Source organism: Canis lupus, chromosome 22 (assembly GCF_011100685.1).
Source record: "Canis lupus familiaris isolate Mischka breed German Shepherd chromosome 22, alternate assembly UU_Cfam_GSD_1.0, whole genome shotgun sequence".
Lineage (NCBI taxonomy): Eukaryota > Metazoa > Chordata > Mammalia > Carnivora > Canidae > Canis > Canis lupus.
Window position 1 is genome coordinate 5,387,332 of NC_049243.1, and position 20,473 is coordinate 5,407,804.

The window sequence follows — 20,473 nt, forward strand, 5'->3', positions numbered from 1 at the left end:
TGGATAAATAAAATCTTTAAAAAATAAAAAATAAATAAAATCAGTATTTCGAAAATGCCAATTTTATTTTTTTTTAAATTTTTTTATTTATTTATGATAGTCACAGAGAGAGAGAGAGAGGCAGAGACACAGGCAGAGGGAGAAGCAGGCTCCATGCACCAGGAGCCCGATGTGGGATTCGATCCCGGGTCTCCAGGATCGTGCCCTGGGCCAAAGGCAGGCGCTAAACCGCTGCGCCACCCAGGGATCCCTGAAAATGCCAATTTTAAATACATTTTTTTTCTGGCCCCAAAGAATTTGCTAGCATTTCTGCTATAATTTCTGCTATAATACCACTAGCTGCACACATGCATCTGTCTAGGTGCTTGATGATTCACAAAGCCAGTATAAGCTGTTGGCTATTGTCCATAAATGGCTATCACTATTCTTGGCCCTAGACACCATCATTTTAAGAGTTCTCCTTACTGCATAGCTTTCAAGGTCCCCGGTTCTATAGGATGCAGTGAGACATTCAGACCTTTAGAAGTGGAGACAGTTTTTAACTTCTCATTGAACTTGGTGCTCCATTCTATGAAAGGGTTTAAGCACAGAGAAGCTCAAGGCACACCGAAATGGTGCATCAACTTTTTTCAGGTGACACTCAGTCCCACTGACTTTCCAAGTATCTGTCACCAAAGCATCTAACACACTTTGGAGAAACTCCCAGAGCTCTGTGTGCTCACAAACACCACAGGCTTCAAGAATATCAATCTTCCCTTGCTAGCCCTCAAATTGCTCTCAGAGGTGCTAGGGACCCATCATATGGCACTCAAAATGTGGAGCCCTGGCAGCCTGCTCCATGCTGGAAAGTTCTGGCAGATAATCATCCCTGCATCCTCGGTCCCATTTAACTCCTCCGGTTCTATTCTCTCACCCAAATGTGAGTCTGCTTCGTGGGTTAGAGTGAAAAAAGAAGAAAATAAATTAATCCTAATTTCATCCATGGAAAATTTAGGACCATTCTGTTTACCTACATGTTTTTAAGCCACGTTGCTTGAGGTATAATTTATACCGAGTAACATTTATCCTTTTTAGGTTTACACAGCTCTGCTGTTTTTAATCCAAAAATTCAGAAACTCCTTCTAACAAGGGTCCTCCTAGGATGGCAGGGAATCCACTTAGAACCGCAAATACAGCACAGGTCTCTAACTTCTGCACTTACATTTTTGCCCTTCAAACCTCCAGACAAGTGATAAAAACCGCTTTTGAACACATAGAAGTAAAGGGCATAGAAATTTCGGTTTTCTATTAGGCCCTGAGAGACTGAAATGGCACCTTTGAACTCAGTAGAGCTATTTATATATGTATTAATAATGCCTTTTTATTTTCTGTATTTCTGTTGCTTTGACACCTGGGGCTTTGCTGACCCTCGAGGGACTGTCCCTCCCACGGCTAGCCAAGTCTCAGAGGCAGTAAATGACTTGTCTGCAAGTGTGCCTTTTATATGCAAACCAACCAATCCAAAGCCCACCCACCCACTCCCCATACACACACACACACACCTCCTCTCTCAGACTCTTCCATACTGAGCCACTATCTCCCTGTCCTAATCACCCCAGGGCCATGTATTGGACAAGTAGGATGGGCCATGTACTGAACAAGTAGGATGGTCCCTGTAGCCCAAATTCACTGCAATTGTTCAAACTAGCCGATCCTAAGCCTACTTACCCTGCCCAGCTTGCATTTTCCTGCAGAAACTATAATAAAGACACTTGCCTACATTTTCCCTGCACTCACTCCCTCTGTGTCCGGACCAACTCTGGTGCTTTCCCATGTGGCCCTACACCGCACGGCGTGCCACCCTCCTCTCAGGAACTCTGAGTCATAGCTATCTTTTCAATGGCTGTCATCTCCTGATCTACTGGCCTCACCATGCCCACATAATAGTAAAATGCACATTTTAGAATGATACAAATCCCCACGTTACGGATGTTTTACAAAGTATACGTCCTACTGACTACCCAAAGGGCTCTTCCCAGGACACATGCCAATGACTGCTCGGAGCCCGTTAATAGCAGCACACAGGTGGCACAACAGGCCACCTCCAATTCTCTGTCACCGTACCCTTAACAGTATAAACAGTGCAGGAAATGGTTTGGTGAAATTTAACATAAAATTCATTCATTCAGATATTCACTGAACATCTACTATAAACCAGGTAGTACCAGAGACTCGGGAGAAAAAATACATTGTGATCCAGACTTCCTTGAGCTTCTAGCATTAAAAAAAAAAAAAAAAAAAATTAGAAACCACCATCACCTTGTGTTCTGTAGAGTGCAATGGACAGTCATCCTGCTCCTGGCCTCCTAGCTGTGGTGTCATGGGAGGCGGGGGGCAGCTCAGAGACTCCAGCAACAAGGCAGCCAGAACGGAAGCTAAAGGTATTGGCAAATATAAAGGATGAACAAAAAACTCTTTGGCTTTGTGAATGCATTTCTTCTGCTTCCCAAACCTTAGCCTCTGGCCTTCCCAGTTATCTTAATTCATTAGTATTTGACCTCACACTTCCAAGAAGTCTCTATTTCTAAAAAATAATATGGTTCACCTTCTGGGTCATATATTGTGATATTTGGCACATCTGCCTCCCATTTCTTGGCCAAACAAGGAATGGAGTCGAGCCAGAACAGATGGCTGGCCCAGAAGACTTTCTTACCAGAGGAGGCACCAGCCATCGGGATGTCCTAGTGAAGGGCAGTAAGGAGGGCTTGCTGGTCGTGACTGCTTTTTATCAAATATTCCCACCACTCTATACTAAGGCACAAAGAAGAATTGGCCTTGCTGGCTCCCTCTGGTTGGATGGAGCCACTTGACCAATTTTATCCAGTGAGTTGTAAGCAGAAGAGACATGGGTAGTCACTTCTACATTAAGAATATGATTGTCGGGGATCCCTGGGTGGCTCTTCCTGGGATGCCTGGGTGGCTCAGCGGTTTAGCGCCTGCCTTTGGCCCAGGGCGCAGTCCTGGAGTCCTGAGATTGAGTCCCGCATCGGGCTCCCGGCATGGAGCCTGCTTCTCCCTCTGCCTGTGTCTCTGCCTCTCTCTCTCTCTCTCTCTCTCTCTGTCTGTCATGAATAAATAAATAAATCTTAAAAAAAAAAAAAAAAAAAGAACATGATTGTCAAAAGGGAACTCGAGGGCTCTGCTGCCCAGGGTGGTCGCCAATCACGACATGTGCTTCCTAAGCCCTTGAAATGGGGTTGGGCCAAACTGAGATGTGCCATAAATATGGAATACTCACACTGGATTGCAAAAAGCTGGTATCCAAAAACGAAAGTATATACAAAAATGCACTAATAGATCTGATACTAATTACATGTTGAAATTATGTTGGATTCAATAAAATCCGATAAAAATTCGATAAAATTTATTCAAATCAACTTCACCTTAATCATCTTCCCTTTACCTTTTTAATGTGGCTACTAGAAAATTTAAACTTACATATATAGCTTATATTGTATTTCTACTGGACAGTGCTGCCCTAGAGCTTCCCCCCCGCCCCCCCCCCCGCCCCGCCACCACAGCAACTGGGAATGTGCCAGATAAGGCTGACTTCTAATGACCAAGGGCCTGGGGTAAGAACGACAATGATGTGGAGAGAGCCCTGCAGCTCCCCTCAAAGGCCATGCAGCATAAGCAAGAAAAACCCATTTATCACTGTAAGCAGCCAATTGCCACAACATGATCTAGTCTATTCTGATACAAAGAAGAATGAAGACAACAAGACACCAGGAGCCAATCTGGGTGAAGGTGAGGCAAGACACTTGGTAGGAGGGAAACACAGAAGGAAGAAAGGTTCCTTATATCATGACCTTGCCTATAATCACTTCCGTGCATGTGTATACATGTGCACGCACACACAAACACACACACCTGTTTATTTCTATGGAAGAGAAGAAGCCAGGATGTGAAGTGTTCTTTTTTGCCTTTTTGATTCTTCAGACCACAGGTCTCATAAGGAACCTGGCTTGCACAAGTAGTTGATGCTGGAGCTGTTAGCTTGGCTATATAGTTCCCATGCACGATGACAGGTTTTCACCTCATTCCTGCGCACAGAACCACTTCTGCTATTTTACTTCTAGGGCTGACAGTCACCATAATGCCTCATTCAATGTGTCCTCTTAAGTTAATTCAAGACTCATGGTGATAGTGCAGGAAAAAATAACAACAACCCTGGGATGAACAGCTTAATGGAATTCTGAAGGCACAATATAAGGGTGGACTTAGCCATTTGGTCTTCAACAAACATTTAGGAAGGGAGATCATGAAGTCCCCTTGTAAAGGAAGTGTGAATGGTATCTCTGAAGATGAGTTCACCAAGAATCAGAAATCCAGATTCCTCTACCATTCACCTATCGGCTAGCTCCCCATTCCCTTCATCCATTATGGGTATTTTGGCAATAATAGAACCTTTAACGGTAGTTTAAAATAGGGATTTATCTTTCTCATATAACAAGAGGTTTGGGAGTTGTTAGTCCAGGGCTAGCCTAGCAACTCCACAGTCATTGAAAACCCAGACTCCACCTATCTTTCCTTCCACCTTCCTAAGCAGATTAAAGTGTTGTTGCCTCATGGTTATAAAATGACTGCTTAGCTCCACCACCATGCACACTTTCAAGACAGTAATAAGAAAAGGTGGAGGAATTAACCTAGGTCCCATCCCTGTGGTACAAAAGGTGGGGCAGATGCTCAGGCCTCATACTTGGGGTTAGGAGCATATTTTAGAGAGACAGGTACAGGAGAGATGTACTTTCTTCTCCTGAATCTATTGGCCTTGACTCAGGGCTTCATGGGCTGGAAAGAAGGGACACCTTGGTGAATTTTTTCTGCTCAGATGTTCTTTTTGCAATACGTACAAAACACCATATATGCTGGTGACCTTGGACCTGATAGCCTTGGTTGAAGGGCCTCTGCTTCACATGCTTCCAGAGATGCCCCCTGCCACATACAATGATCATTTTTACAGGAAAAGTGACCAATAGTTTAGAAAGCAGCACCTTAGGATTACAGTATATAACCTGTGATGGCTCATCCCTGGACTGTCCTGCTAATCCCACCCCTTACCTCTTTCCCACACCATCATCAGCACCAAACAGAACCACCCAAAAATACAACAGGTTCTTACCTCATGGCAGCTGATTGGCAATTCATCCCCACCAAAATCTTAGCAAATAATAACCAAGCATCATGTCCTTAGGAGCACCAGATATTAACTGGCTACTGTAGAAGTATCCAAAGCTCTTTCTAGAGCCTGGGAGTCATGGGTAGTTACTGCCCTGACCTAAGAGAAGAGGTCAGTTCTCTGGAGGCAGCCTGCCTCGCTCCCTTCCATCCCACTGTTGGTTCTGGTTCTGGTTCCGGTTCCCCCCAGAGGCTGGATGGGATTTTCCGCCACTCCAGACTCGAGAGGCCAGCTGCACCCATTCAGCAAAGACAACTCTCACAAGTGGTGTTTCTGGCTGCGTAAATTGCCCTGCAGCAAAAAGAGCTAGTGCTAATTTAGTGTTCGTTTCTCATCAGCTGAAATGTTTTTATTTTAGGAGGGAATTGGTGAGCCATAATTATTATTGATCTCTGTGACAGCAATCAGAGAAAGCTTTCGTGTACCCTCAAAAGAGCAGGACCAGAAATAGATACAGTGTCTTTCTTGGCCAATCAGAGTTTCTTCTTGCTCTAAATTGATTTTATAGCCATCGAAAGAAAAAAAAAATGAAGTTCTACATAGTAAATGTCCTAATCCCTCCCCCCTTACTCCCCTGCCAGTATTTAAGAGGCTTTCACTAGGACCCTAGCCATAGTCTTAGAGAATGTCTTACCTGACTTTCAACAGATGGATGTTAATGGGATATTTATTTACAGAGTAAAATTAAATTGGAGCTGCATCTTAATGCACAATTTACATAATCAGCTTTGTTCTGAACTGATGAGCTGTTTTCAACAGCACTTGGGACCTTGCCGTCACAGCTGCCTCAATGCTGTAGCCACTGAGAATAGAGATTAAACAATTTCCTAAAGCTAGAAGTCTTGATGAGGATCTATTATCCCATCCTGGAGACCTCATAATTTCTCTAGACACTGGCATGGGATCAAAGTTCCATGTTCACTTCTTGCCACCATTCAGGATCAAAAGAAAGATGTTCAATGTGCATTTGGAAACCATTACAGTCATGGCTAATCTCCACGCTAACCCTCACTTCTAAAAAGTTGATGGCATTTCTAGTTTTAGAACACCTCACACTCCAAACAACACACATAATTACCAACTTGCCACACCATGTGCTTGAGGAGCCTGGAGGAAATCTTTCTAATGATGAATTTCATTGTAATACCTGTGCACATACGGCTGGTCTCCAAGGAGAGCAGATCATAGGCAAGACAGGTTCAGAGCCTGGAGGGGCACAGGGAGTAAATGTTGAGGCGGAGAGCCAGGCTGGCAAAACTGGATCCTTAATAAAGAACTGTCATCTCCTTATCCCTACCCCAGCCCAGAGTGCAGTACATTGACCATATGCTTCCTGTCTTTCCAACCCATATGAGCTCGACCAAGGCTATGAAAAGCACTGCTTCTGAGACAAGTCAGAGTAATAAACACTTCCTGAAAACACGTTAAGTTTGTTTTAACTCTCTCAACAGCCTTAAGAGATAGCAATATTATTCCCCTCTCCTTTTACAGATGAGAAAACTGAGTCCTAAAGAAGTAAGTAGGCCTCAACTCCCCCAGTGAATTAAATGGAATAATCAGAATGTGAACCTAGGCTGTCTGGTTCCAGAACACAACTTTCGCACTATGCTCTCTGCAGTCTCAGGGGGCAAAGTCTCAGTAGACCAGAAGTTCCCGCTTAACAGTAAGAAGAGGCTTAAACAAGACTTCCATTCCTTGGGGCTGTGTTTGCTAATGTCCGTTCTTACATTGGGCAAACACATAAAATCCAGAAAAGGAAGGTTGGTTTATTTATTTTTTCCTTCATTTGTTTATTCATTACAAAATGGCTTGTAAGGCATACTTGAAATATAGTAGAAAGGGCAAAGCCATACCTCCTGGAGAGCAAGCAGTGTACACCACTGGAATCTCTACAAATGTGGGATTTTGTGATGTCAACTGTTTGTCTAAAGAAAGTCCAATTCTGACAGAAAGGTTTATATACATGAAACCTGTTCCTAAAAATCACTGAGATCATTAGAGAAAACCAAAGGTAGTAGGAGAAACATTCACCTGGGAGTTAGAGGAGTCCAGAGACTCTTCTACTGGTTAGGCATTGAACTCTCAACTCATGGATCTATGTTTCATGATGGGTTAAATGGCTATTGAAATCTTGTTCGTGCGTAAAATCCCAATTCAATTCCATTGCAGGCTTCACACTTGCTCTGGAATGTTCCAGGAACCACGAGATGAGAGAAGAAAGGTGGTTAGCTTCCTTGGTCAGGTAGTCAGTCAGTCCAGGCAGGAGAGCACAGCACAAATATGATGCAAAATTAGGGAGTACCTGGGGACTCAGTCGGTTGAGCATCCAACTCTTGAGCTCAGCTCAGGTCTTGATTGTAGGGTCATGAGTTCAAGCCCTGCATTGGGCTCTACGTTGGGTGTGGAGCCTACTTTAAAAAAATATATGAGGCAAAATTAGGAATGTATTTGCCTCCTAATGGGGATGCCCTTTCATGGGTTCAGTCTGTTGAGGTACAACATCTTCAACTGAACATAATCCAGTCATTTACCCCAGAATGCCTGGTGTACCAGAGCCTCCTTGCCTCTCATTGCTTTACTAATATTTGCCTTGTCTTTCCCCTTGCCCCAGGATCCTGCTGTTTACCCATACTAATGGGTACTAAATGTTTAAATGACCTTTCTCAGAGATATTTTACTTTTTAATAGGGGCCTGCTAGAGAGATAGTGATTAAATTTCAGTTGCGTTTCTAAAACAGTAGCAATTTGGGGGCAAGACAGCAAGTTGGGAGAGAGATGACCATTGTAGTAGGTTGAATGATGGCCTCCCAAGACATATGTCCATTTCTAACCCCCAGAAATTGCAAAGGTGAGCTTTTTGATGACCTTATGTATCTTTGTAGATATAATTAAGTTAGGATCTCAGAATGAAATTGTCCTGGATTACCCAAAAGAGCTTTAAACCCAATGATAAGTGTCCTTATAAGAAACAGAAGACACAGGGCACCTTCGTGGCTCAGTTAGCTAATCATCTTGACTCTCGATCTCAGCTCAGGTCTTGATCTCAGGATCATGAGTTCAAGCCCTGTGTTGGGCTTCATGCTGGGCGTGGAGCCCAGTGGAGCCTAGTGGAGCAAAGCCTAGTGGAGTGGAGCCGAGTAGACTGGAGTGGAGTGGAGTGGAGTGGAGTGGAGTGGAGTGGAGTGGAGTGGAAAGGAAAGGAAAGGAAAGGAAAGGAAAGGAAAGGAAAGGAAAGGAAAGGAAAGGAAAGGAAAGGGAAGACACAAGCGTAAAGGATGTAAAGATGGAAACAGAGACCAGAGTGGTGTAGCTATAAGCCAAGAAATGCCTGGAGCCCCCAGAAGCTGAAAGAAGCAAGGAGGAATTCTTGAGCCTTCAGAGCTTAGTCATGATCATGGAAGCTATCTGCCAAGTTGCAGACCCACGCTCTTTGTGGCATGCTTCCCCACCAGCCCTACATACCTACATTGAAGATGGGGAGTAAATGTCTACATTCATGAGACCCCAAATTGGGATCATGAAGAAAAACTCAGAGGAATAAAATCTATAGTGCCAGGACATGCTGAAGAAAGAACATCATAATTTCCTAAAATACTACAGGAAGGTTTAACATAACAAAGGAGACTAATAGAATAAAGAAATAATGGAATTAAAATGAGAAAGGAAATACTTAGACAAATATGTGACTGTCAAGAACTAAAATTAGTCTGCAAGATGATTTCTATAGGTAGGTGATGGAAGACTTGTCACTCGGAACAGTTAAAGCTAAATCAGTCTGCAGGATACAAACAGAAGTGAAATGCATCACCAGGGCCATATTCAAATAATTCAGAAAGAAAAAGAAAACTATTCTTTGAGGTAAAACAGTGCTCTCTGAAAATCTGCACTTAATCTTTGTGCAAATCAAATTTACCTGGCAATTGCTTGTCTACTTCTTTGCACAAATCAGGGTTTTTTTTTAATGCATGCAACTTTCCTAGGAGTACCTAGTCAAGGTTAGGAAAACATCCTCTACCAGCAGGACAACCAAGTTACCATAAAGATTATTTCAGCAGACTCCAAGATCTGACTTCTAGACACCAAAGTCTCTCTCTAGGTGCTCAGGTGGTACAGGTGCAAATGTGGGTGGGCCCTGTGGCTCTGGTATAGCTCCATCTTTAGCCCACAGCTTCATCTCTCTGTGTCTCCCTCACCTACACAACACAGCAGATTACTCCGAGGGCAACGACATGGTTGTTTGAGCTAACCCACCACTGTGACACCACCTGACCAACCTGCTCTGGCCACAGTGTGCCCATCTATAGAAGGAGGAGGAAAGATGGGGTGTCCCCCACCCTCCCAGCACTCAGGCCCAGCTGCCCTCACAGATAAAGCCTAGAGAGGGAACACGCTTCACCTCCTTCGTAAGTCAGGGAGGCTTTGCATAAGCTCCCCATCATAAGTGATTCCCAACAGCAAATAAGGGTCCTCTTCTAGCATGCTTGTTCAGATCACGTGTTAACATGCTAAGAGACACGTACAAAAAGGCAATGACGTGGGGCATTTTTACTATAAATTTTCTAACTCTATTGTATGTAAATAGTTATCAGGAGCATGCCATTTAATCTCATCTTTTTCTCCAAAGTAAGTTACTTCTATTTAAAATGTGAAACGTTCCTGTCTCTCACCCTCCCCATCCCACCCCACCAGCAACCCCCCCCCCACCCTTGCAGCCCCTCCATGATCTAGACCCTGTCTCTATCTTGGATTCATGTCCTCTTTCCTTCTGCCTCACCCCTCAGCTCAGCCACACTGGCCTCCACACCAGGCTGCTCCTACCCCAGGGCCTTTGAATGTGCCACTCCCCGCCTGGCAAAGTCCCCCATCCCCGACCCCAGTTCCTCACATGGCAGCTCTTTCTCTTCATTCATCTCAGCTCAGATATGTCAAAGAGCCTTCCAACGTCTGCTTTCCACTCCAGCACATAAAGACCTTGGGCATCTTCATTCCCTTCCATTCTCACAAGAAAGTCTTTAAAGACTAGAGATCAATGACTCTTCTTACAGAAATCAGAGAATTGGGGTTCCAGGGAAAACTGCCACCCCTAAGCTGGAAAGACAGAAAGGAGGATACAGGGAACCACAATTTACCGGCACAGAAACTTCTGTGGGAATCAATCCTGTACTAGGGTAGGAAAATCAGAACTGTGGACAACTCTGAGAGGGACCCATTTATGGAGGACCCTCACGTTTTTGTGACTTTTACCTCTAGGAGTTCCACCAGATTCTCATATGGAAGACTAGGGAAAAATCCGCTCACGCTTTCTGCAGAGAGAGGAGAAGCAGTAGCCATTTTGAAAGACATCAGAACATTCTATTCAGGCAGCCCGGGTGGCTCAGGGTTTTTTAGCGCCACTTTCAGCCCAGGGTGTGATCCTGGAGACCCGGGATTGAGTCCCATGTCAGGCTCCCTGCATGGAGCCTGCTTCTCTGCCTGTGTCTGTGCTTTCTCTCTCTGTCTCTCTCATGAATAAATAAAATCTTAAAAAAAAAAAAAAAAAGAAAAAAAAGAACATTCTATTCTCCTTAATAAGGCCACTCTCAAGAGAAATGGTTTCATCAGAGCCTACCTAACCTGCTGGGGTTTTATCAGAGCCCACCTGGTCTTGGAAAGGAAAATACTTAACTCCAGCCCCTCCAGCCATCCTGTCCCTCCTAAATGAGGGAAATCTAAGGGGCACCTATGAAGGTCAAAGCCACCAGCCCCCTGAAAGACGGAGACTACAGGACACTCTCTTGCCCACATACCTTCACATCACATGGATGAGGATCCTGTATAATAATCAGGGAATATAACTAAAGACCTGCACAACTTGGATCTTATTTAAAAAGTCTCAAAGAGGCCTTTCCTGACAATCCTGTCTCAAACTGCCATACACACCTTGCAACCTAACAGCTCCTTCCCTATTTCTTCGTAGCGTTTAGCATCACCTAAGATTATCCTGTGATAGGATTACCTGTTTGTCTTCCCTACTAGAATGTAAACCTCATGTCTGCACTGAACCTCAATGAGCCCCCAGTGTCTATGACAAAGCCTGGAACATAGTCAGGTGTTAAAAGAATATATGGCAAATTACTGAGTAGCCCATTGGCGTATGCCTCATTAGCCTGCCGTTTTCACTCATGACGTATGTTTTGATGCGTTCCTCTTCTTTGGATCTTTATACACACACACACATATATAAAGTATGTGTACGTGCTTTGTGTACGTATAGATAATATGTGTATTTTATATATACACTGTACTCTAGCTAGCTATACTCTAGTTCTTTGTGATGAAGGATGACTTAATGCTGCTATCCATACACACACATATCAAAACTGTTCCATATTGAAAGACGTCAGCCGCGGTCACTGGGCAATCTCTATCAGGTACACAGTCATGGAGAAAGGAGAACTTTGTAGTGCAGGGTAAGATTTAGGGTTAGAATAAGATTTGGGATCATGTTTGCCCTCATATCCATTAATATTTCTTTGATAGTGCCACCATCCACTTGCTCTATTTAAAAGATCTTTTTTTTTTTTCAGTATATGGGAGCATTTCAATTCTTAGATACTAAAATTAGTTAATGTCAAAGAAAGCCTTGGTAGTTTGAATATTAGCAAACCCCTGGGGCCCCTGAAATCAAACAAATGAGTTAGACTATGATGATCACGTCTTCCCTTGCTAACACCATAAGGATCTGTTGTATGTAGCAGATGGCATACAGACTTGCTCTCTCATTACACCTTCCCACAGTATGCCACCCACATCAGGTCAAAGTTAATTCTTGGGGCAGCCCCGTTGGTTCAGTGGTTTAGCGCCACCTGCAGCCCAGGGCATGATCCTGGAGACCTGGGATCGAGTCCCACGTCCGGCTCCCTGCATGGAGCTGGCTTTTCCCTCTGCCTGTGTCTCTGACTCTCTCTCTTTCTCTCTCTCTCTCTTGAATAAAATCTTTAAAAAAAAAAAAAAAGCTAACTCCTCCCCACCAAGAGAGCCCATTATCCAAATCACTGCTGTAACCTCTGTCCCCTTTCTCACTTAAATATCCAGAGGCATCACTGCCTCCTTCTGAGGATGATCAATGAAGTAAAGGGGTCATTGTGACCTAACCACAGTGTCCTATTAGAGCTACCTAAGGAGGACATTTCCATCTTAGTGACCTCTAAACAGTCTTGAGTGAACATTTCTACAGCTGTTGGGCTCCAACCATAGTTCTAAAGGGAGCATGTCCTCCAAACGTGTGTGTGTGTGTACATGTTTGCAAGATCAAGATGTATGATTTTTATAAACTTTTGGTTTTTACAAATGACAGCATCACTCTCTAATCTTGACCCTGAATCGGTGTTTATATATATATAAATAATCTTGGAAATGGTAGTTTTCTACCAGCCAATAGCCTACAGACTCTAACAACTAAAAGAACACTAAATCCTCAGGGCAGCAGCAGTGGGGATATAAATCACCATGAGCATCAGTATCAGACCGTTTCCTTACTAATGCACAATTCTCTCTCCTCTTGTCTCCCTGTTTGGGATATCATGTTCCTTCTCAACCACTGCTGTTAAAAAACAGTAAGATTGCTAAGAGAGAAGTGTTCTGCTATATATTTTTAATGCTACTGACTTCAGTATTCCAATATTTTGAGCCTTATGATCCATTGCTGGTGGACAATTTAAATCAGACCCCATTAGCAAAGGGCACAAAAGCACTGAGTTTTTAGCTAAACTACCAGCAGAAGAGTACTATGGCTGTCGTCCACACAACCCCTTGTGTTTCTTAGCTACTGAGCAGCTACTGTGTTCCTACTGCCTGACACTGTGCCAGGCAGTAGGAATTTCTGGATGATTAGCCTTGTCCTCAAGGAACTGTAAGATCAAGAGGAGGGACAGATATAAAAACAAACTACTTCTTGGGACGCTTGGGTGGCTCAGCAGTTGAGGGTCTGCCTTCGGCTCAAGGAGTGATCCCAGTCCCGGGATCAAGTCCCACGCCGAGCTCCCCACAAGGAGCCTGCTTCTCCCTCTGCCTGTGTCCCTGCCTCTGTGTGTCTCTCATGAATAAATAAAATCTTTAAAAACAACAACAAAAACAAACAAAACAAAACAACTTCTTGGAATATGCGATGAGTTGATCTGGTAAAAAAAAAAAATCCCATGGTTAGGAATAGGGAAGACAAAAAAGAGGGACCCTTGGCCTAACCTTGAACATTAGGAACATTTTCTGAAACAAATGATTCTTAAATTGAGTCTTGGAGGATAAATAAGAGTTGCAAGATACAGGAAGAGTCAAAACATGTTCCAGATACAAAGAATCACATGAGCAAAGAATGATACCTAAAAGGCTGAAGACATTTCCACATTATGACCACAAAAAAGCCAGAGTGGTGGGAGGTGGGGCCTATGAAAGGAGAGAGGTCTGAGCAGCTTGGATTTTACGTCATAAGCCTTTTTTCCATTGTGGCACACGTAGTAAATTATACCTGCGTGGAATATGGGGGGGAAGGGGTGATAAATGAGGCTGCTCCCAACCCTTTGAGCTAAAGGAATCAATATTTCTGTACACCTATAATCCAATCCAGCATACTAGTAGGGAAGGTCCGCAAAAAGAAATAAGGAGCCATTAAAAGCTTTAAGGGAGAGTTATAACACAGTCCAAGTTGTGTTTTAAATGGCTCACTCTGGCTGTGGCGTGGAAAATGGACTTACTTAGGATTAGACCACAACAGACAAGCCAGGAGCTGAAGCAGGTTGATGGCTATACAGATCAAGAGAAAGAGACAAGTTCAGAAAACTTGGAGGAGGTCAGACTGGCCAAATTTGGTGATTTATTACATGTAGGAAAAAAGAGAGAAAATGAAGTATGTCTCTCTGGTTTCTAGCAGAGGTGTTGAATGAATATATAAATACATACATTTATTTTGTCCAAAAGATTAAGATCTTTCTCCATTAATCACACCGCACATACAGAACTAGAGAGTTTTGTTCGTGTTTTAAAGATTTTCTACGACAAACACACACTAAGGGTGTTTGACATCCTCTCTTCTTTTCCCTCTGACTACCAGAGCCAATACTCTTAAAGGGATACAATTTTAAATGTTAAGAAATAAATCTGATTTTCTGTGTGACAGGCTGACATTAAATTCTCCTTAGCTTGGGGCCCTTGCCATCTTGCCAGATCTAAGAGCACTGCAGGGGGCCTTCCTCGGCTTAAATAGCTCCTTTGCCTCTATTCTTTCCAAGATATCAGGTGTCAAGATAACACCATGGGTCTCAAGTCCTTCAAACGACCTTGAGATTAATGAAGCTAACCATTGGGCAATATTGGTACATCACATCACAACTCCAGTGAACACCTTTCTGAAGAGTTCTAAATCAAAGGGGCTTTAGACACACCAAATGATACCATTAACATTCCCTGGAAGATACAAAAAAAAAGGTTCAGGAAACCACACTGGTTTGCACCTATACTGAGTGCATCGGGCCCCTTTCAGGTCCTCGGCAGGCCAGACTACAAATAATATTCGCCCATGCTGGATGGATGCCCCAGGAATTGCACAGAATTCTCCTCCTGTAAAACAAACTTAGGTTTCTTACATAATACATGGATCTAGTTTGACTCAGATGCACAATGGGAGAAGTTATATTGTAGACTGGGTATTAGATGCTATTGAATTGGGTTAATTTGGATATAGGTATGACAATAATATAGTGGTTCTATTTTCTTAAAATGAAACAAAATGTCTATCCTGAAGTACTTATGGGACATCTAGGATTTGCTTTTAAAAACTACCAAAAGAAAGAAAGTGTGGGGGGTAGGAGATAAGTGAAGATGGGCTGTGGATTGATCTTGGGAAGCCACGTAATGAAGGCATAGGGGCTCATTATAGCTTCTATGTGTGTGTGAGAAAATTTCCGTCCTAAAGCTTTGTTCTACTTCTACTTCGTACATTGACCACCTATTAGATCTGAGTTCTCAGAACCATGTTAAGCCGATCTGCATTAGTTTTGGGCAACAAACTGGGGCTGGGTAAAGGCAGATCTTTCCAAGTCATTGACCCTGCTGCAGTAATATAATAATCATAGCCACCATTCGTTAGTCCTCATTATATTCCAGATGCTGAGTTAATCATTTTGGGCACATTAATTTATTCAATCCTCACACTAAATCTGTATTTAAGAGCATAATAAGCAGCTCAGATGCCAACTTTAGACAGCCTTTCAATACCATAAAAAATTATTGTAGCTAAATATACTAAAATTTTTTTTCAAAAATCTTTGAAGCAGTTTTCTATGAATTATTCTAAATTCTATAATTTTTTAGACGCACATAAAAAGAACCATGATGAAAGTGGGTAAAACTTCTTGAGTGTTTACAGTGTACTAGTCTCAGTTCTAAGCACTTTCTATGTATTTTCTTATCTAATCCTCACAACAACCTGTAAGGTAGTATGATGGATTAAGTGTATTGATGGTCCTAATTAATGGATGCCCTATATCCATGAGGAGCTGGGATGCATTTCACATCCCTCGAAATCTGAACTGGCCTCACAACTTGCTTTTGCCTATAGAATGTGGTCAACAGAAGTAAGGACAGACCAGTTCCAGCCTAGATTTCAAGACACCTTGCCTACTGCTTTCTTTCTTCCTCTTGAACCCTTGCCTCTGCCATGGGACTAAGTTTGGGGCAACTAGCATGCAGATGAGACACCACATGAAGGAGAGCTAATGGGCCCTGTCATCCAACCACTGGAAGCAGAGCCACCACCTAACAACCTGCCAGCTAACCAACAATAGGTTGAGCAGATCCAGCCATGACCAGAACTGCCTGGTTGAATCCAGCCCAACTGAATACATGATTAGAAGCCATTAAGTTTTGGGATGGGTTTAGATGCAACAACAGCTAACTAAGTGAGATAAGCAGGTGCCACTTGTTTTCACTAGAAAAAGGAACCATGATAGAAAGGTGTCTTGCCTGAAGCCTCATAGTGAGTGGTGAAGCTTTGAAACGTACTCAGAAGCCTGACTCTGAATTCCACACTGCTAGTGCAGAGCTCTTCAGAGTAGATGATCTTCACTAAAGACATGGCAAGATGGGAAGCTACTGGGCTCTAACACCCAATAGCCCAATCATGACCAGAGATTACTTCCAACCACCTGGCAACACAGATGTCCCCATCCTTCCTCACTAGGCCAAGTACATCTTCCTAGAGCTCTGCTAGCCCTTCCCAGGAGAAGGGATCTGAGTATAATCTCCAAGAGACAAAGAGGCCATTTGGTTAAATTTATATTGAATTCTAAAGGAGCCCAGTAGGGACCCTGAGAAACAGTGATGTGTAACAGAATTGCGAAGGCCAGAAGAATATAAAGTAGTAGCTGCACTCAAGTCAGAGACCCACAGTAAACAGTAAAGTTTTATTTTATCCTAAAGACCTTGGAAAGCTAGTGATGCATTTTAAATAAGAAAATAGTGGGATAGCATCCACACATTTAAGAAAATCAGTCTGACTGCAATTGCAACATGGAGAATGGGCTGAAGGTAACCATGCAGATCTGGAGATGAATGCAGAGTTGAGCAGTCACCCAAAAGATGACGGTAGCCAGGACTAGGGTCATGCTCATGGAAATTGAAGGAAGTATAAGGATCCAAGAGCTGTTTAGGAGGAAGGATCACCAGGACCTGGTAATGGATCAAATGAGTGAAGGAGAGGGAAAAGGCGAGGATGCCCCAATCATCAGGCCACAAAAGGTACTTACAACCTGGTAATTCTACTCTGTTCCACAGTGTTCCTGAGTGATGACTAACCAGTTTCTGAAAACGATTTGGGCTCAGTCTTGCCATGGTGAGAAGAATTCTGATGGAGGGCTCTGAGTCAACATATCTGCAAAGAATAAAGGCAGGCTTAGAGAGAGAAAATGTCAAAAATTAAACAGCCACTTGTCTTGACAGCATTAAAAATAATCTGTCACCTGCTCCTAACTTTGTTCTTGGTTACAAAGGCCATTGTTTGAGTGAACAAAGAGGGTTAAGGAATTTGGAAGAACTATTTACCCAGAGAAACTGAGAAGAGCTCAGGCTGGAGGAGATTTGCATGTGAATGAGGAAGGGGGTGGGCAGCTACAAACACAAACATTCTGTGCATAGCAAATAACACAACAGCTCAAAATCTCATTCACTGGAGAGAACATGGTTTTCAGCAACTGCTGTGGTAGTTTCGGATCTGAAAATGACCTGGCCTTTTAGTAAGAGCCATTTCCCATCTGATGAATCAAAAATTCAATCCAAGGACAATAAACTGGTTAGTGAGGACTTAGGGTCTCCACCTTCCTCCATCAGAACCTTGCCCCAGCATGCCCTCCTCTCAGCCACTCCCCATGCTGCCCAAAGTCACACTGGACTCTGTCAAGCATTCACCACGTGCAGACTGAGGTCACTCCATATTATGAAAAGTCCTTAGAAAAAGGGAGAGTTCAAGAATAGAATCTGAGTATACAAAAGCAAGAAGATTTTCTTCAGAGTTGTTTTGATTCTGGTTCCTCTCATTGGCATACTCTGCTACACTCAGAATGCCTGTTCTTACATAGGTGATTTTCCTACTGGAATTCCTTCCCTAAACTAATTCTGGGGAACTTTAGTTCCCATTAACTAGCTAGTTGTTTTAGGTTGTGAATATTCTTCTCTATTTGACCTGACCCTTAACTCATGGGCCCTACACAGGCCTACGGATAGGACTCAGCCAATTCAGTAGGAAGATTCAGTTGACCCCAGCAACCAAGAGTGCCAGTTAGCCATGCCAAGAGCCAAATGGGAGAGGGATAATGCTTAGCTCTCTAAAGCCAAACCCTAGAGGCTCAAGCCAAAATCATCCCTACAAAGAGAAAACAGACTCAGCCATTAGTGACGGACCCAAGGAGGCAGAGTGGAAAAAGGAGCGGAGATGTTTAAAGGAAGTGCTCCCTGAAGAACGAAATTCACTGTGTTCCTCAAGAAGTTAGCTCCCACCAAATGTTAGCTAATCTGTGACAGATTGCACCATACAATGAAACATTGTTTTGAAGTAAATCTTCCCCACTCCATAAAAATGACATTTTATGGCTTTTCTTGCTAATTTTTCACCCATTTAGATTCTGCTTGACAGAGAAAGTTGACATAGTTAAGTAGTATTAAGTCCTCTGAGCTCCCTCAGCTGGCAAAAAGCCCCCACCTGCTGTTATGTAGATTAATCCAAGTTAAATATTTGTCACACACACATAGGGAGAGTCTGCCTTTTGTCTTCCAGTTGTCTGGAGTCACAGAAATCAATTTGATTTCATCCAAAAAAAAAGAAGAAAAAGAAAAAAATCCTACACCCTGGGGTTATCATATTTACTTAAACATATGGCATATCATGATGCCCTGCATGATGCATTTACCAAATGGAGGAAAAAAACAACTCCCAAGGGCCAGAGGCCCATTAGCAACAACTTCCTATTTATCAAATTTGGGTGGCAACAAGGGGATGAATTACTGAGCTTCTATGTGCACATCAGTCCCCTCTCCTCCTGTGTATAGAATAGATGTGTAGTCACTAATTGGTAAGAGAAAATACTATCCTTGTTTTCCTTCATTTGGAATCTCTGACACTATTTTGGGTAAGACTCAACAACTTCCCAAATCTGGAAAATAGGCACAAAAAACATTTTTAAACTTAATTTTCAGAGGCCAGGCTTACTTGGCAACATGATCTACTAGGAGTTTGAGATCTGCAGCCATGAGGTCTGTGTTGAAGTCCCTGCTTGGCTCTTATTAGCAGGCTAACCTCTACTAAATCCCTGGCATTCCAGTCCCTAAAGCTGCAGAAGAAATGGTAATGTCTGCCACACATGTACCGAGGATCATGGGGGTCACACCAAGTGCAAAGTGCTGGGCAACTGCCTTTCACTCACCTTCTGGAGGTTACCCAAGGCTCAGAAATCTAGCCAGCATGAGCAATGGGTTAGGAGTGAGGATATTCCAGTCTCTCACTCACATCGGTCACAACAGTTTCCCATCAACAAAGTGGATAAAACTCCTCCTTTCCCTCACATGTCTCCTCCTGGAGACCCATTGCTAGTGAGTGGAATAGGATACTGAGAATCCGTTTAGCTCAAGGACCACTAACCTAATCCCTCAATTTTGTAGCAGAGTGGAACACCTGGGGAACTTTTAAACATAAAAAGTAAGGAATTTGGAAAGAATTATCTACCCAGAGAAACTGAGGAGACCTCAGGTTGGAGAAGATTTGCATATGAATGAGGAAGGGGATGGGCTGCTCCAAATACCAACATTCTTGAAGTGCTGCAAACAACTCAGAGGCTCAAAATCCCATTTGCTGAAAGGAACACAGTTTTTAGCTGCAGCAGTTTTTTTCAAAGCCCTTGAGGTGGCTCCACTATATAGTAAAATTTGGGAACCTCAACCTAACTCCCTCTAGAGTCACCCAAGTGTTCCTTTCAACCTCTTGGTTCTATACTCTGTCCTAGAATCAAAGCCCAGGACACTAAATTTTGAGCCTCTGTGCCTCCCTCCAGTAAGCCTGGGAGCCATTTACCCCATCACTTACCTCCAGCTGGGTAATGTGAACCATGAGTAAGTAGAGGGCACCCAGGGAATAAGGTGGTGAGCCTCAAGTTGGGGAGAGCACAGGCACTCCTTTCCACATTGGGTGAACAGCAGGGTCACATAAAAAGAGATTTTGAGGTCAAATAAAATTGGGCTATTCTCAGCTTACCAAAGTTAAGCAGATTTCTTCATTGCAGGACTTCTCAGATTCTTTAAGTTTGATTATAAGTCTGTGAGAGAGGATTGTGACAGCATTTCTCCCCATGGAGCATGTCAAGGACTAGTGTTTCAAAGAATATACTCTGAGAAACTTAGAGCAATGTTGGGGGTAGGGAAATTTGGCAGTATCTGGAGACACCCTTGGTTGTTACAGTTGGGAGTTGTTTACTGGCATCCAGTGGACAAAGGCCAGGGATGCTGATCAACATCCAACATGGAGGGATCCCTGGGTGGCGCAGCGGTTTGGCGCCTGCCTTTGGCCCAGGGCGCGATCCTGGAGACCCGGGATCGAATCCCACATCAGGCTCCCGGTGCATGGAGCCTGCTTCTCCCTCTGCCTATGTCTCTGCCTCTCTCTCTCTCTCTCTCTCTCTCTCTGTGACTATCATAAATAAATAAAAATTAAAAAAAAAAAAAACAAAAAAAAACAAAAAA

The 20,473-nt window shown here is 43.2% G+C and overlaps 1 long non-coding RNA gene across 2 annotated transcripts in view; it reads right to left on the reverse strand.

Moving 5' to 3' along the window:
• The window catches only part of LOC111091812, a 127,127-nt gene extending 106,768 nt beyond the window's left edge, over window positions 1-20,359 (reverse strand). Inside the window, exons 1-5 of one of the 2 annotated variants that reach the window (XR_005376222.1) lie at window positions 16,996-20,358; window positions 10,104-10,306; window positions 7,250-7,626; window positions 6,366-6,424; window positions 2,299-2,414 (exon numbers count right to left, since the gene is read on the reverse strand). This is a non-coding gene — a long non-coding RNA (uncharacterized LOC111091812). Of the gene's footprint in view, window positions 1-2,298; window positions 2,415-6,365; window positions 6,425-7,249; window positions 7,627-10,103; window positions 10,307-16,995 lie in introns of both variants that reach the window. The other variant, XR_005376221.1, reaches the window with a different exon arrangement.
• Window positions 20,360-20,473: the final 114 nt, after the last annotated feature.